General features: G+C 36.9%; 11 non-coding genes across 11 annotated transcripts; all 11 read left to right on the forward strand.

Annotated features, from left to right (window-relative positions):
• Positions 1–936: 936 nt before the first annotated feature.
• LOC131931867 (U2 spliceosomal RNA) lies at positions 937–1129 on the forward strand. Its single transcript, XR_009384390.1, has one exon. It is a non-coding gene; the product is annotated as a U2 spliceosomal RNA (small nuclear RNA).
• Positions 1130–2228: 1099 nt separating this feature from the next.
• LOC131931868 (U2 spliceosomal RNA) lies at positions 2229–2421 on the forward strand. The gene has a single exon (XR_009384391.1). It is a non-coding gene; the product is annotated as a U2 spliceosomal RNA (small nuclear RNA).
• Positions 2422–3520: 1099 nt separating this feature from the next.
• On the forward strand, positions 3521–3713 carry LOC131931869 (U2 spliceosomal RNA). Its single transcript, XR_009384392.1, has one exon. It is a non-coding gene; the product is annotated as a U2 spliceosomal RNA (small nuclear RNA).
• Positions 3714–4811: 1098 nt separating this feature from the next.
• LOC131931870 (U2 spliceosomal RNA) lies at positions 4812–5004 on the forward strand. Its single transcript, XR_009384393.1, has one exon. It is a non-coding gene; the product is annotated as a U2 spliceosomal RNA (small nuclear RNA).
• Positions 5005–6103: 1099 nt separating this feature from the next.
• LOC131931872 (U2 spliceosomal RNA) lies at positions 6104–6296 on the forward strand. The gene has a single exon (XR_009384394.1). It is a non-coding gene; the product is annotated as a U2 spliceosomal RNA (small nuclear RNA).
• A 1099-nt stretch (positions 6297–7395) lies between these two features.
• On the forward strand, positions 7396–7588 carry LOC131931874 (U2 spliceosomal RNA). The gene has a single exon (XR_009384396.1). It is a non-coding gene; the product is annotated as a U2 spliceosomal RNA (small nuclear RNA).
• Positions 7589–8686: 1098 nt separating this feature from the next.
• LOC131931875 (U2 spliceosomal RNA) lies at positions 8687–8879 on the forward strand. Its single transcript, XR_009384397.1, has one exon. It is a non-coding gene; the product is annotated as a U2 spliceosomal RNA (small nuclear RNA).
• A 1099-nt stretch (positions 8880–9978) lies between these two features.
• Positions 9979–10171, forward strand: LOC131931876 (U2 spliceosomal RNA). The gene has a single exon (XR_009384398.1). It is a non-coding gene; the product is annotated as a U2 spliceosomal RNA (small nuclear RNA).
• A 1099-nt stretch (positions 10172–11270) lies between these two features.
• Positions 11271–11463, forward strand: LOC131931877 (U2 spliceosomal RNA). The gene has a single exon (XR_009384399.1). It is a non-coding gene; the product is annotated as a U2 spliceosomal RNA (small nuclear RNA).
• Positions 11464–12561: 1098 nt separating this feature from the next.
• On the forward strand, positions 12562–12754 carry LOC131931878 (U2 spliceosomal RNA). Its single transcript, XR_009384400.1, has one exon. It is a non-coding gene; the product is annotated as a U2 spliceosomal RNA (small nuclear RNA).
• Positions 12755–13853: 1099 nt separating this feature from the next.
• LOC131931879 (U2 spliceosomal RNA) lies at positions 13854–14046 on the forward strand. Its single transcript, XR_009384401.1, has one exon. It is a non-coding gene; the product is annotated as a U2 spliceosomal RNA (small nuclear RNA).
• Positions 14047–14604: the final 558 nt, after the last annotated feature.

Genomic DNA, 14604 nt, shown 5'->3' on the forward strand with positions numbered 1-14604 from the left:
CGGCAGCCGGTATAAAAACAGATATTTTTTTTTATATTTAAAATTTCTCTCCGCTCCTCTCCTTCGTTGTTTACTAATCTAAATTATGTTTTAAAAATCATTTGTCATGGCCAGTATGTGTCAAAATATCACACTTCTGTCCACACAGGACCAGTATTAATTTCACTTTAATATAAAGAAAATAGAAATTTAAATGTAAATTTTTAAAAGTTATTTCAATTTAAAAAAACAAAAATTCATTTTTATTTTTAAACTGACGTACATTGTTACGTACATTGTTTAATGTATTCTTTCCTTCAACGATTTGCATATATCTTGATCCTAATTGATTTCAAAATGTTAAATGAAACATTACAATCAGCAGAATATTAATAACAATGATCCGTTTAAGAAAAAAAAATATAAATAAAAAAAAAAAAAAAAAAAAAATCTAAATTTACAAATTTAAATTTTGTGGTTTTGTTCCGCATCTTTTCTCCTGCCGACCTCACGTCACCTTTTTGTATTCTTTTTCTTTCTCAGTCTCTTCCTATACCTTTTTAACGTTGGCTTGTTCCACAGCGCTAGTCGCCTTGCGCCGCCCGCCAAAGACGTAAAACAACAGGGCGTTGATCGATTCGATATACATCAAGGCGGCGCGGGCGTCAAGGGAAGCCACTATTACGACGTTAAGGTAAGGCGCTATATTTTTTTCCTTGTTTGAGTTTTAGAAATTCATAATGTTACTTGTTTCATTGATTTCGTTAACATTCGCCTTTCCGCTTTGGCAGATTGTAAAACGCCCACCGCCTAACGGCCGTACGTCGCATGGGCGGCGATTTCTGCAATAAGGAATATTTTCGGTGTGCGGAATCGGATGAATATTTACGGAATCATTTCAGAGGAGCGGATAGGAAATTTTCCGGAATATGAGGCGTCGGTAGTCCAGTGACCGTTATCGCTTCTCGGCCTTTTGGCTAAGATCAAAGTGTAGTATCTGTTCTTATCAGCTTAATATCTGATACGTGGCTCATTGAGTCACTACGATATTAAACTGATTTTTGGTACTCGGCGGGATGCCCGGGGCTTGCTCCGCTCTCGCCACGGGTCGGCCCGGTATTGCAGTTCTTCCGGGAATGGCCCATTCAATTTCAATAATGTACGATTGGTCTCTCTCTCTCAATAAAAACAGCTCACTGCTGGTCAGTCAGAGTGATATGGTATTTATTCTATACCAGTCACTGTTTGCTTAAAATGTTAATCGTTTGAGCTGACCAGCACATTTTTTCTTTATTTGACGGTTCTCAAACGAACGGCAGCCGGTATAAAAACAGATATTTTTTTTTATATTTAAAATTTCTCTCCGCTCCTCTCCTTCGTTGTTTACTAATCTAAATTATGTTTTAAAAATCATTTGTCATGGCCAGTATGTGTCAAAATATCACACTTCTGTCCACACAGGACCAGTATTAATTTCACTTTAATATAAAGAAAATAGAAATTTAAATGTAAATTTTTAAAAGTTATTTCAATTTAAAAAAACAAAAATTCATTTTTATTTTTAAACTGACGTACATTGTTACGTACATTGTTTAATGTATTCTTTCCTTCAACGATTTGCATATATCTTGATCCTAATTGATTTCAAAATGTTAAATGAAACATTACAATCAGCAGAATATTAATAACAATGATCCGTTTAAGAAAAAAAAATATAAATAAAAAAAAAAAAAAAAAAAAAATCTAAATTTACAAATTTAAATTTTGTGGTTTTGTTCCGCATCTTTTCTCCTGCCGACCTCACGTCACCTTTTTGTATTCTTTTTCTTTCTCAGTCTCTTCCTATACCTTTTTAACGTTGGCTTGTTCCACAGCGCTAGTCGCCTTGCGCCGCCCGCCAAAGACGTAAAACAACAGGGCGTTGATCGATTCGATATACATCAAGGCGGCGCGGGCGTCAAGGGAAGCCACTATTACGACGTTAAGGTAAGGCGCTATATTTTTTTCCTTGTTTGAGTTTTAGAAATTCATAATGTTACTTGTTTCATTGATTTCGTTAACATTCGCCTTTCCGCTTTGGCAGATTGTAAAACGCCCACCGCCTAACGGCCGTACGTCGCATGGGCGGCGATTTCTGCAATAAGGAATATTTTCGGTGTGCGGAATCGGATGAATATTTACGGAATCATTTCAGAGGAGCGGATAGGAAATTTTCCGGAATATGAGGCGTCGGTAGTCCAGTGACCGTTATCGCTTCTCGGCCTTTTGGCTAAGATCAAAGTGTAGTATCTGTTCTTATCAGCTTAATATCTGATACGTGGCTCATTGAGTCACTACGATATTAAACTGATTTTTGGTACTCGGCGGGATGCCCGGGGCTTGCTCCGCTCTCGCCACGGGTCGGCCCGGTATTGCAGTTCTTCCGGGAATGGCCCATTCAATTTCAATAATGTACGATTGGTCTCTCTCTCTCAATAAAAACAGCTCACTGCTGGTCAGTCAGAGTGATATGGTATTTATTCTATACCAGTCACTGTTTGCTTAAAATGTTAATCGTTTGAGCTGACCAGCACATTTTTTCTTTATTTGACGGTTCTCAAACGAACGGCAGCCGGTATAAAAACAGATATTTTTTTTTATATTTAAAATTTCTCTCCGCTCCTCTCCTTCGTTGTTTACTAATCTAAATTATGTTTTAAAAATCATTTGTCATGGCCAGTATGTGTCAAAATATCACACTTCTGTCCACACAGGACCAGTATTAATTTCACTTTAATATAAAGAAAATAGAAATTTAAATGTAAATTTTTAAAAGTTATTTCAATTTAAAAAAACAAAAATTCATTTTTATTTTTAAACTGACGTACATTGTTACGTACATTGTTTAATGTATTCTTTCCTTCAACGATTTGCATATATCTTGATCCTAATTGATTTCAAAATGTTAAATGAAACATTACAATCAGCAGAATATTAATAACAATGATCCGTTTAAGAAAAAAAAATATAAATAAAAAAAAAAAAAAAAAAAAAATCTAAATTTACAAATTTAAATTTTGTGGTTTTGTTCCGCATCTTTTCTCCTGCCGACCTCACGTCACCTTTTTGTATTCTTTTTCTTTCTCAGTCTCTTCCTATACCTTTTTAACGTTGGCTTGTTCCACAGCGCTAGTCGCCTTGCGCCGCCCGCCAAAGACGTAAAACAACAGGGCGTTGATCGATTCGATATACATCAAGGCGGCGCGGGCGTCAAGGGAAGCCACTATTACGACGTTAAGGTAAGGCGCTATATTTTTTTCCTTGTTTGAGTTTTAGAAATTCATAATGTTACTTGTTTCATTGATTTCGTTAACATTCGCCTTTCCGCTTTGGCAGATTGTAAAACGCCCACCGCCTAACGGCCGTACGTCGCATGGGCGGCGATTTCTGCAATAAGGAATATTTTCGGTGTGCGGAATCGGATGAATATTTACGGAATCATTTCAGAGGAGCGGATAGGAAATTTTCCGGAATATGAGGCGTCGGTAGTCCAGTGACCGTTATCGCTTCTCGGCCTTTTGGCTAAGATCAAAGTGTAGTATCTGTTCTTATCAGCTTAATATCTGATACGTGGCTCATTGAGTCACTACGATATTAAACTGATTTTTGGTACTCGGCGGGATGCCCGGGGCTTGCTCCGCTCTCGCCACGGGTCGGCCCGGTATTGCAGTTCTTCCGGGAATGGCCCATTCAATTTCAATAATGTACGATTGGTCTCTCTCTCTCAATAAAAACAGCTCACTGCTGGTCAGTCAGAGTGATATGGTATTTATTCTATACCAGTCACTGTTTGCTTAAAATGTTAATCGTTTGAGCTGACCAGCACATTTTTTCTTTATTTGACGGTTCTCAAACGAACGGCAGCCGGTATAAAAACAGATATTTTTTTTTATATTTAAAATTTCTCTCCGCTCCTCTCCTTCGTTGTTTACTAATCTAAATTATGTTTTAAAAATCATTTGTCATGGCCAGTATGTGTCAAAATATCACACTTCTGTCCACACAGGACCAGTATTAATTTCACTTTAATATAAAGAAAATAGAAATTTAAATGTAAATTTTTAAAAGTTATTTCAATTTAAAAAAACAAAAATTCATTTTTATTTTTAAACTGACGTACATTGTTACGTACATTGTTTAATGTATTCTTTCCTTCAACGATTTGCATATATCTTGATCCTAATTGATTTCAAAATGTTAAATGAAACATTACAATCAGCAGAATATTAATAACAATGATCCGTTTAAGAAAAAAAAATATAAATAAAAAAAAAAAAAAAAAAAAATCTAAATTTACAAATTTAAATTTTGTGGTTTTGTTCCGCATCTTTTCTCCTGCCGACCTCACGTCACCTTTTTGTATTCTTTTTCTTTCTCAGTCTCTTCCTATACCTTTTTAACGTTGGCTTGTTCCACAGCGCTAGTCGCCTTGCGCCGCCCGCCAAAGACGTAAAACAACAGGGCGTTGATCGATTCGATATACATCAAGGCGGCGCGGGCGTCAAGGGAAGCCACTATTACGACGTTAAGGTAAGGCGCTATATTTTTTTCCTTGTTTGAGTTTTAGAAATTCATAATGTTACTTGTTTCATTGATTTCGTTAACATTCGCCTTTCCGCTTTGGCAGATTGTAAAACGCCCACCGCCTAACGGCCGTACGTCGCATGGGCGGCGATTTCTGCAATAAGGAATATTTTCGGTGTGCGGAATCGGATGAATATTTACGGAATCATTTCAGAGGAGCGGATAGGAAATTTTCCGGAATATGAGGCGTCGGTAGTCCAGTGACCGTTATCGCTTCTCGGCCTTTTGGCTAAGATCAAAGTGTAGTATCTGTTCTTATCAGCTTAATATCTGATACGTGGCTCATTGAGTCACTACGATATTAAACTGATTTTTGGTACTCGGCGGGATGCCCGGGGCTTGCTCCGCTCTCGCCACGGGTCGGCCCGGTATTGCAGTTCTTCCGGGAATGGCCCATTCAATTTCAATAATGTACGATTGGTCTCTCTCTCTCAATAAAAACAGCTCACTGCTGGTCAGTCAGAGTGATATGGTATTTATTCTATACCAGTCACTGTTTGCTTAAAATGTTAATCGTTTGAGCTGACCAGCACATTTTTTCTTTATTTGACGGTTCTCAAACGAACGGCAGCCGGTATAAAAACAGATATTTTTTTTTATATTTAAAATTTCTCTCCGCTCCTCTCCTTCGTTGTTTACTAATCTAAATTATGTTTTAAAAATCATTTGTCATGGCCAGTATGTGTCAAAATATCACACTTCTGTCCACACAGGACCAGTATTAATTTCACTTTAATATAAAGAAAATAGAAATTTAAATGTAAATTTTTAAAAGTTATTTCAATTTAAAAAAACAAAAATTCATTTTTATTTTTAAACTGACGTACATTGTTACGTACATTGTTTAATGTATTCTTTCCTTCAACGATTTGCATATATCTTGATCCTAATTGATTTCAAAATGTTAAATGAAACATTACAATCAGCAGAATATTAATAACAATGATCCGTTTAAGAAAAAAAAATATAAATAAAAAAAAAAAAAAAAAAAAAATCTAAATTTACAAATTTAAATTTTGTGGTTTTGTTCCGCATCTTTTCTCCTGCCGACCTCACGTCACCTTTTTGTATTCTTTTTCTTTCTCAGTCTCTTCCTATACCTTTTTAACGTTGGCTTGTTCCACAGCGCTAGTCGCCTTGCGCCGCCCGCCAAAGACGTAAAACAACAGGGCGTTGATCGATTCGATATACATCAAGGCGGCGCGGGCGTCAAGGGAAGCCACTATTACGACGTTAAGGTAAGGCGCTATATTTTTTTCCTTGTTTGAGTTTTAGAAATTCATAATGTTACTTGTTTCATTGATTTCGTTAACATTCGCCTTTCCGCTTTGGCAGATTGTAAAACGCCCACCGCCTAACGGCCGTACGTCGCATGGGCGGCGATTTCTGCAATAAGGAATATTTTCGGTGTGCGGAATCGGATGAATATTTACGGAATCATTTCAGAGGAGCGGATAGGAAATTTTCCGGAATATGAGGCGTCGGTAGTCCAGTGACCGTTATCGCTTCTCGGCCTTTTGGCTAAGATCAAAGTGTAGTATCTGTTCTTATCAGCTTAATATCTGATACGTGGCTCATTGAGTCACTACGATATTAAACTGATTTTTGGTACTCGGCGGGATGCCCGGGGCTTGCTCCGCTCTCGCCACGGGTCGGCCCGGTATTGCAGTTCTTCCGGGAATGGCCCATTCAATTTCAATAATGTACGATTGGTCTCTCTCTCTCAATAAAAACAGCTCACTGCTGGTCAGTCAGAGTGATATGGTATTTATTCTATACCAGTCACTGTTTGCTTAAAATGTTAATCGTTTGAGCTGACCAGCACATTTTTTCTTTATTTGACGGTTCTCAAACGAACGGCAGCCGGTATAAAAACAGATATTTTTTTTTATATTTAAAATTTCTCTCCGCTCCTCTCCTTCGTTGTTTACTAATCTAAATTATGTTTTAAAAATCATTTGTCATGGCCAGTATGTGTCAAAATATCACACTTCTGTCCACACAGGACCAGTATTAATTTCACTTTAATATAAAGAAAATAGAAATTTAAATGTAAATTTTTAAAAGTTATTTCAATTTAAAAAAACAAAAATTCATTTTTATTTTTAAACTGACGTACATTGTTACGTACATTGTTTAATGTATTCTTTCCTTCAACGATTTGCATATATCTTGATCCTAATTGATTTCAAAATGTTAAATGAAACATTACAATCAGCAGAATATTAATAACAATGATCCGTTTAAGAAAAAAAAATATAAATAAAAAAAAAAAAAAAAAAAAAATCTAAATTTACAAATTTAAATTTTGTGGTTTTGTTCCGCATCTTTTCTCCTGCCGACCTCACGTCACCTTTTTGTATTCTTTTTCTTTCTCAGTCTCTTCCTATACCTTTTTAACGTTGGCTTGTTCCACAGCGCTAGTCGCCTTGCGCCGCCCGCCAAAGACGTAAAACAACAGGGCGTTGATCGATTCGATATACATCAAGGCGGCGCGGGCGTCAAGGGAAGCCACTATTACGACGTTAAGGTAAGGCGCTATATTTTTTTCCTTGTTTGAGTTTTAGAAATTCATAATGTTACTTGTTTCATTGATTTCGTTAACATTCGCCTTTCCGCTTTGGCAGATTGTAAAACGCCCACCGCCTAACGGCCGTACGTCGCATGGGCGGCGATTTCTGCAATAAGGAATATTTTCGGTGTGCGGAATCGGATGAATATTTACGGAATCATTTCAGAGGAGCGGATAGGAAATTTTCCGGAATATGAGGCGTCGGTAGTCCAGTGACCGTTATCGCTTCTCGGCCTTTTGGCTAAGATCAAAGTGTAGTATCTGTTCTTATCAGCTTAATATCTGATACGTGGCTCATTGAGTCACTACGATATTAAACTGATTTTTGGTACTCGGCGGGATGCCCGGGGCTTGCTCCGCTCTCGCCACGGGTCGGCCCGGTATTGCAGTTCTTCCGGGAATGGCCCATTCAATTTCAATAATGTACGATTGGTCTCTCTCTCTCAATAAAAACAGCTCACTGCTGGTCAGTCAGAGTGATATGGTATTTATTCTATACCAGTCACTGTTTGCTTAAAATGTTAATCGTTTGAGCTGACCAGCACATTTTTTCTTTATTTGACGGTTCTCAAACGAACGGCAGCCGGTATAAAAACAGATATTTTTTTTTATATTTAAAATTTCTCTCCGCTCCTCTCCTTCGTTGTTTACTAATCTAAATTATGTTTTAAAAATCATTTGTCATGGCCAGTATGTGTCAAAATATCACACTTCTGTCCACACAGGACCAGTATTAATTTCACTTTAATATAAAGAAAATAGAAATTTAAATGTAAATTTTTAAAAGTTATTTCAATTTAAAAAAACAAAAATTCATTTTTATTTTTAAACTGACGTACATTGTTACGTACATTGTTTAATGTATTCTTTCCTTCAACGATTTGCATATATCTTGATCCTAATTGATTTCAAAATGTTAAATGAAACATTACAATCAGCAGAATATTAATAACAATGATCCGTTTAAGAAAAAAAAATATAAATAAAAAAAAAAAAAAAAAAAAATCTAAATTTACAAATTTAAATTTTGTGGTTTTGTTCCGCATCTTTTCTCCTGCCGACCTCACGTCACCTTTTTGTATTCTTTTTCTTTCTCAGTCTCTTCCTATACCTTTTTAACGTTGGCTTGTTCCACAGCGCTAGTCGCCTTGCGCCGCCCGCCAAAGACGTAAAACAACAGGGCGTTGATCGATTCGATATACATCAAGGCGGCGCGGGCGTCAAGGGAAGCCACTATTACGACGTTAAGGTAAGGCGCTATATTTTTTTCCTTGTTTGAGTTTTAGAAATTCATAATGTTACTTGTTTCATTGATTTCGTTAACATTCGCCTTTCCGCTTTGGCAGATTGTAAAACGCCCACCGCCTAACGGCCGTACGTCGCATGGGCGGCGATTTCTGCAATAAGGAATATTTTCGGTGTGCGGAATCGGATGAATATTTACGGAATCATTTCAGAGGAGCGGATAGGAAATTTTCCGGAATATGAGGCGTCGGTAGTCCAGTGACCGTTATCGCTTCTCGGCCTTTTGGCTAAGATCAAAGTGTAGTATCTGTTCTTATCAGCTTAATATCTGATACGTGGCTCATTGAGTCACTACGATATTAAACTGATTTTTGGTACTCGGCGGGATGCCCGGGGCTTGCTCCGCTCTCGCCACGGGTCGGCCCGGTATTGCAGTTCTTCCGGGAATGGCCCATTCAATTTCAATAATGTACGATTGGTCTCTCTCTCTCAATAAAAACAGCTCACTGCTGGTCAGTCAGAGTGATATGGTATTTATTCTATACCAGTCACTGTTTGCTTAAAATGTTAATCGTTTGAGCTGACCAGCACATTTTTTCTTTATTTGACGGTTCTCAAACGAACGGCAGCCGGTATAAAAACAGATATTTTTTTTTATATTTAAAATTTCTCTCCGCTCCTCTCCTTCGTTGTTTACTAATCTAAATTATGTTTTAAAAATCATTTGTCATGGCCAGTATGTGTCAAAATATCACACTTCTGTCCACACAGGACCAGTATTAATTTCACTTTAATATAAAGAAAATAGAAATTTAAATGTAAATTTTTAAAAGTTATTTCAATTTAAAAAAACAAAAATTCATTTTTATTTTTAAACTGACGTACATTGTTACGTACATTGTTTAATGTATTCTTTCCTTCAACGATTTGCATATATCTTGATCCTAATTGATTTCAAAATGTTAAATGAAACATTACAATCAGCAGAATATTAATAACAATGATCCGTTTAAGAAAAAAAAATATAAATAAAAAAAAAAAAAAAAAAAAAATCTAAATTTACAAATTTAAATTTTGTGGTTTTGTTCCGCATCTTTTCTCCTGCCGACCTCACGTCACCTTTTTGTATTCTTTTTCTTTCTCAGTCTCTTCCTATACCTTTTTAACGTTGGCTTGTTCCACAGCGCTAGTCGCCTTGCGCCGCCCGCCAAAGACGTAAAACAACAGGGCGTTGATCGATTCGATATACATCAAGGCGGCGCGGGCGTCAAGGGAAGCCACTATTACGACGTTAAGGTAAGGCGCTATATTTTTTTCCTTGTTTGAGTTTTAGAAATTCATAATGTTACTTGTTTCATTGATTTCGTTAACATTCGCCTTTCCGCTTTGGCAGATTGTAAAACGCCCACCGCCTAACGGCCGTACGTCGCATGGGCGGCGATTTCTGCAATAAGGAATATTTTCGGTGTGCGGAATCGGATGAATATTTACGGAATCATTTCAGAGGAGCGGATAGGAAATTTTCCGGAATATGAGGCGTCGGTAGTCCAGTGACCGTTATCGCTTCTCGGCCTTTTGGCTAAGATCAAAGTGTAGTATCTGTTCTTATCAGCTTAATATCTGATACGTGGCTCATTGAGTCACTACGATATTAAACTGATTTTTGGTACTCGGCGGGATGCCCGGGGCTTGCTCCGCTCTCGCCACGGGTCGGCCCGGTATTGCAGTTCTTCCGGGAATGGCCCATTCAATTTCAATAATGTACGATTGGTCTCTCTCTCTCAATAAAAACAGCTCACTGCTGGTCAGTCAGAGTGATATGGTATTTATTCTATACCAGTCACTGTTTGCTTAAAATGTTAATCGTTTGAGCTGACCAGCACATTTTTTCTTTATTTGACGGTTCTCAAACGAACGGCAGCCGGTATAAAAACAGATATTTTTTTTTATATTTAAAATTTCTCTCCGCTCCTCTCCTTCGTTGTTTACTAATCTAAATTATGTTTTAAAAATCATTTGTCATGGCCAGTATGTGTCAAAATATCACACTTCTGTCCACACAGGACCAGTATTAATTTCACTTTAATATAAAGAAAATAGAAATTTAAATGTAAATTTTTAAAAGTTATTTCAATTTAAAAAAACAAAAATTCATTTTTATTTTTAAACTGACGTACATTGTTACGTACATTGTTTAATGTATTCTTTCCTTCAACGATTTGCATATATCTTGATCCTAATTGATTTCAAAATGTTAAATGAAACATTACAATCAGCAGAATATTAATAACAATGATCCGTTTAAGAAAAAAAAATATAAATAAAAAAAAAAAAAAAAAAAAAATCTAAATTTACAAATTTAAATTTTGTGGTTTTGTTCCGCATCTTTTCTCCTGCCGACCTCACGTCACCTTTTTGTATTCTTTTTCTTTCTCAGTCTCTTCCTATACCTTTTTAACGTTGGCTTGTTCCACAGCGCTAGTCGCCTTGCGCCGCCCGCCAAAGACGTAAAACAACAGGGCGTTGATCGATTCGATATACATCAAGGCGGCGCGGGCGTCAAGGGAAGCCACTATTACGACGTTAAGGTAAGGCGCTATATTTTTTTCCTTGTTTGAGTTTTAGAAATTCATAATGTTACTTGTTTCATTGATTTCGTTAACATTCGCCTTTCCGCTTTGGCAGATTGTAAAACGCCCACCGCCTAACGGCCGTACGTCGCATGGGCGGCGATTTCTGCAATAAGGAATATTTTCGGTGTGCGGAATCGGATGAATATTTACGGAATCATTTCAGAGGAGCGGATAGGAAATTTTCCGGAATATGAGGCGTCGGTAGTCCAGTGACCGTTATCGCTTCTCGGCCTTTTGGCTAAGATCAAAGTGTAGTATCTGTTCTTATCAGCTTAATATCTGATACGTGGCTCATTGAGTCACTACGATATTAAACTGATTTTTGGTACTCGGCGGGATGCCCGGGGCTTGCTCCGCTCTCGCCACGGGTCGGCCCGGTATTGCAGTTCTTCCGGGAATGGCCCATTCAATTTCAATAATGTACGATTGGTCTCTCTCTCTCAATAAAAACAGCTCACTGCTGGTCAGTCAGAGTGATATGGTATTTATTCTATACCAGTCACTGTTTGCTTAAAATGTTAATCGTTTGAGCTGACCAGCACATTTTTTCTTTATTTGACGGTTCTCAAACGAACGGCAGCCGGTATAAAAACAGATATTTTTTTTTATATTTAAAATTTCTCTCCGCTCCTCTCCTTCGTTGTTTACTAATCTAAATTATGTTTTAAAAATCATTTGTCATGGCCAGTATGTGTCAAAATATCACACTTCTGTCCACACAGGACCAGTATTAATTTCACTTTAATATAAAGAAAATAGAAATTTAAATGTAAATTTTTAAAAGTTATTTCAATTTAAAAAAACAAAAATTCATTTTTATTTTTAAACTGACGTACATTGTTACGTACATTGTTTAATGTATTCTTTCCTTCAACGATTTGCATATATCTTGATCCTAATTGATTTCAAAATGTTAAATGAAACATTACAATCAGCAGAATATTAATAACAATGATCCGTTTAAGAAAAAAAAATATAAATAAAAAAAAAAAAAAAAAAAAATCTAAATTTACAAATTTAAATTTTGTGGTTTTGTTCCGCATCTTTTCTCCTGCCGACCTCACGTCACCTTTTTGTATTCTTTTTCTTTCTCAGTCTCTTCCTATACCTTTTTAACGTTGGCTTGTTCCACAGCGCTAGTCGCCTTGCGCCGCCCGCCAAAGACGTAAAACAACAGGGCGTTGATCGATTCGATATACATCAAGGCGGCGCGGGCGTCAAGGGAAGCCACTATTACGACGTTAAGGTAAGGCGCTATATTTTTTTCCTTGTTTGAGTTTTAGAAATTCATAATGTTACTTGTTTCATTGATTTCGTTAACATTCGCCTTTCCGCTTTGGCAGATTGTAAAACGCCCACCGCCTAACGGCCGTACGTCGCATGGGCGGCGATTTCTGCAATAAGGAATATTTTCGGTGTGCGGAATCGGATGAATATTTACGGAATCATTTCAGAGGAGCGGATAGGAAATTTTCCGGAATATGAGGCGTCGGTAGTCCAGTGACCGTTATCGCTTCTCGGCCTTTTGGCTAAGATCAAAGTGTAGTATCTGTTCTTATCAGCTTAATATCTGATACGTGGCTCATTGAGTCACTACGATATTAAACTGATTTTTGGTACTCGGCGGGATGCCCGGGGCTTGCTCCGCTCTCGCCACGGGTCGGCCCGGTATTGCAGTTCTTCCGGGAATGGCCCATTCAATTTCAATAATGTACGATTGGTCTCTCTCTCTCAATAAAAACAGCTCACTGCTGGTCAGTCAGAGTGATATGGTATTTATTCTATACCAGTCACTGTTTGCTTAAAATGTTAATCGTTTGAGCTGACCAGCACATTTTTTCTTTATTTGACGGTTCTCAAACGAACGGCAGCCGGTATAAAAACAGATATTTTTTTTTATATTTAAAATTTCTCTCCGCTCCTCTCCTTCGTTGTTTACTAATCTAAATTATGTTTTAAAAATCATTTGTCATGGCCAGTATGTGTCAAAATATCACACTTCTGTCCACACAGGACCAGTATTAATTTCACTTTAATATAAAGAAAATAGAAATTTAAATGTAAATTTTTAAAAGTTATTTCAATTTAAAAAAACAAAAATTCATTTTTATTTTTAAACTGACGTACATTGTTACGTACATTGTTTAATGTATTCTTTCCTTCAACGATTTGCATATATCTTGATCCTAATTGATTTCAAAATGTTAAATGAAACATTACAATCAGCAGAATATTAATAACAATGATCCGTTTAAGAAAAAAAAATATAAATAAAAAAAAAAAAAAAAAAAAAATCTAAATTTACAAATTTAAATTTTGTGGTTTTGTTCCGCATCTTTTCTCCTGCCGACCTCACGTCACCTTTTTGTATTCTTTTTCTTTCTCAGTCTCTTCCTATACCTTTTTAACGTTGGCTTGTTCCACAGCGCTAGTCGCCTTGCGCCGCCCGCCAAAGACGTAAAACAACAGGGCGTTGATCGATTCGATATACATCAAGGCGGCGCGGGCGTCAAGGGAAGCCACTATTACGACGTTAAGGTAAGGCGCTATATTTTTTTCCTTGTTTGAGTTTTAGAAATTCATAATGTTACTTGTTTCATTGATTTCGTTAACATTCGCCTTTCCGCTTTGGCAGATTGTAAAACGCCCACCGCCTAACGGCCGTACGTCGCATGGGCGGCGATTTCTGCAATAAGGAATATTTTCGGTGTGCGGAATCGGATGAATATTTACGGAATCATTTCAGAGGAGCGGATAGGAAATTTTCCGGAATATGAGGCGTCGGTAGTCCAGTGACCGTTATCGCTTCTCGGCCTTTTGGCTAAGATCAAAGTGTAGTATCTGTTCTTATCAGCTTAATATCTGATACGTGGCTCATTGAGTCACTACGATATTAAACTGATTTTTGGTACTCGGCGGGATGCCCGGGGCTTGCTCCGCTCTCGCCACGGGTCGGCCCGGTATTGCAGTTCTTCCGGGAATGGCCCATTCAATTTCAATAATGTACGATTGGTCTCTCTCTCTCAATAAAAACAGCTCACTGCTGGTCAGTCAGAGTGATATGGTATTTATTCTATACCAGTCACTGTTTGCTTAAAATGTTAATCGTTTGAGCTGACCAGCACATTTTTTCTTTATTTGACGGTTCTCAAACGAACGGCAGCCGGTATAAAAACAGATATTTTTTTTTATATTTAAAATTTCTCTCCGCTCCTCTCCTTCGTTGTTTACTAATCTAAATTATGTTTTAAAAATCATTTGTCATGGCCAGTATGTGTCAAAATATCACACTTCTGTCCACACAGGACCAGTATTAATTTCACTTTAATATAAAGAAAATAGAAATTTAAATGTAAATTTTTAAAAGTTATTTCAATTTAAAAAAACAAAAATTCATTTTTATTTTTAAACTGACGTACATTGTTACGTACATTGTTTAATGTATTCTTTCCTTCAACGATTTGCATATATCTTGATCCTAATTGATTTCAAAATGTTAAATGAAACATTACAATCAGCAGAATATTAATAACAATGATCCGTTTAAGAAAA

Source organism: Physella acuta, unplaced genomic scaffold, assembly GCF_028476545.2.
Source record: "Physella acuta isolate Inbredline_101_S28 unplaced genomic scaffold, ASM2847654v3 ptg002045l, whole genome shotgun sequence".
In the NCBI taxonomy this organism is placed as follows: Eukaryota; Metazoa; Mollusca; class Gastropoda; family Physidae; genus Physella; species Physella acuta.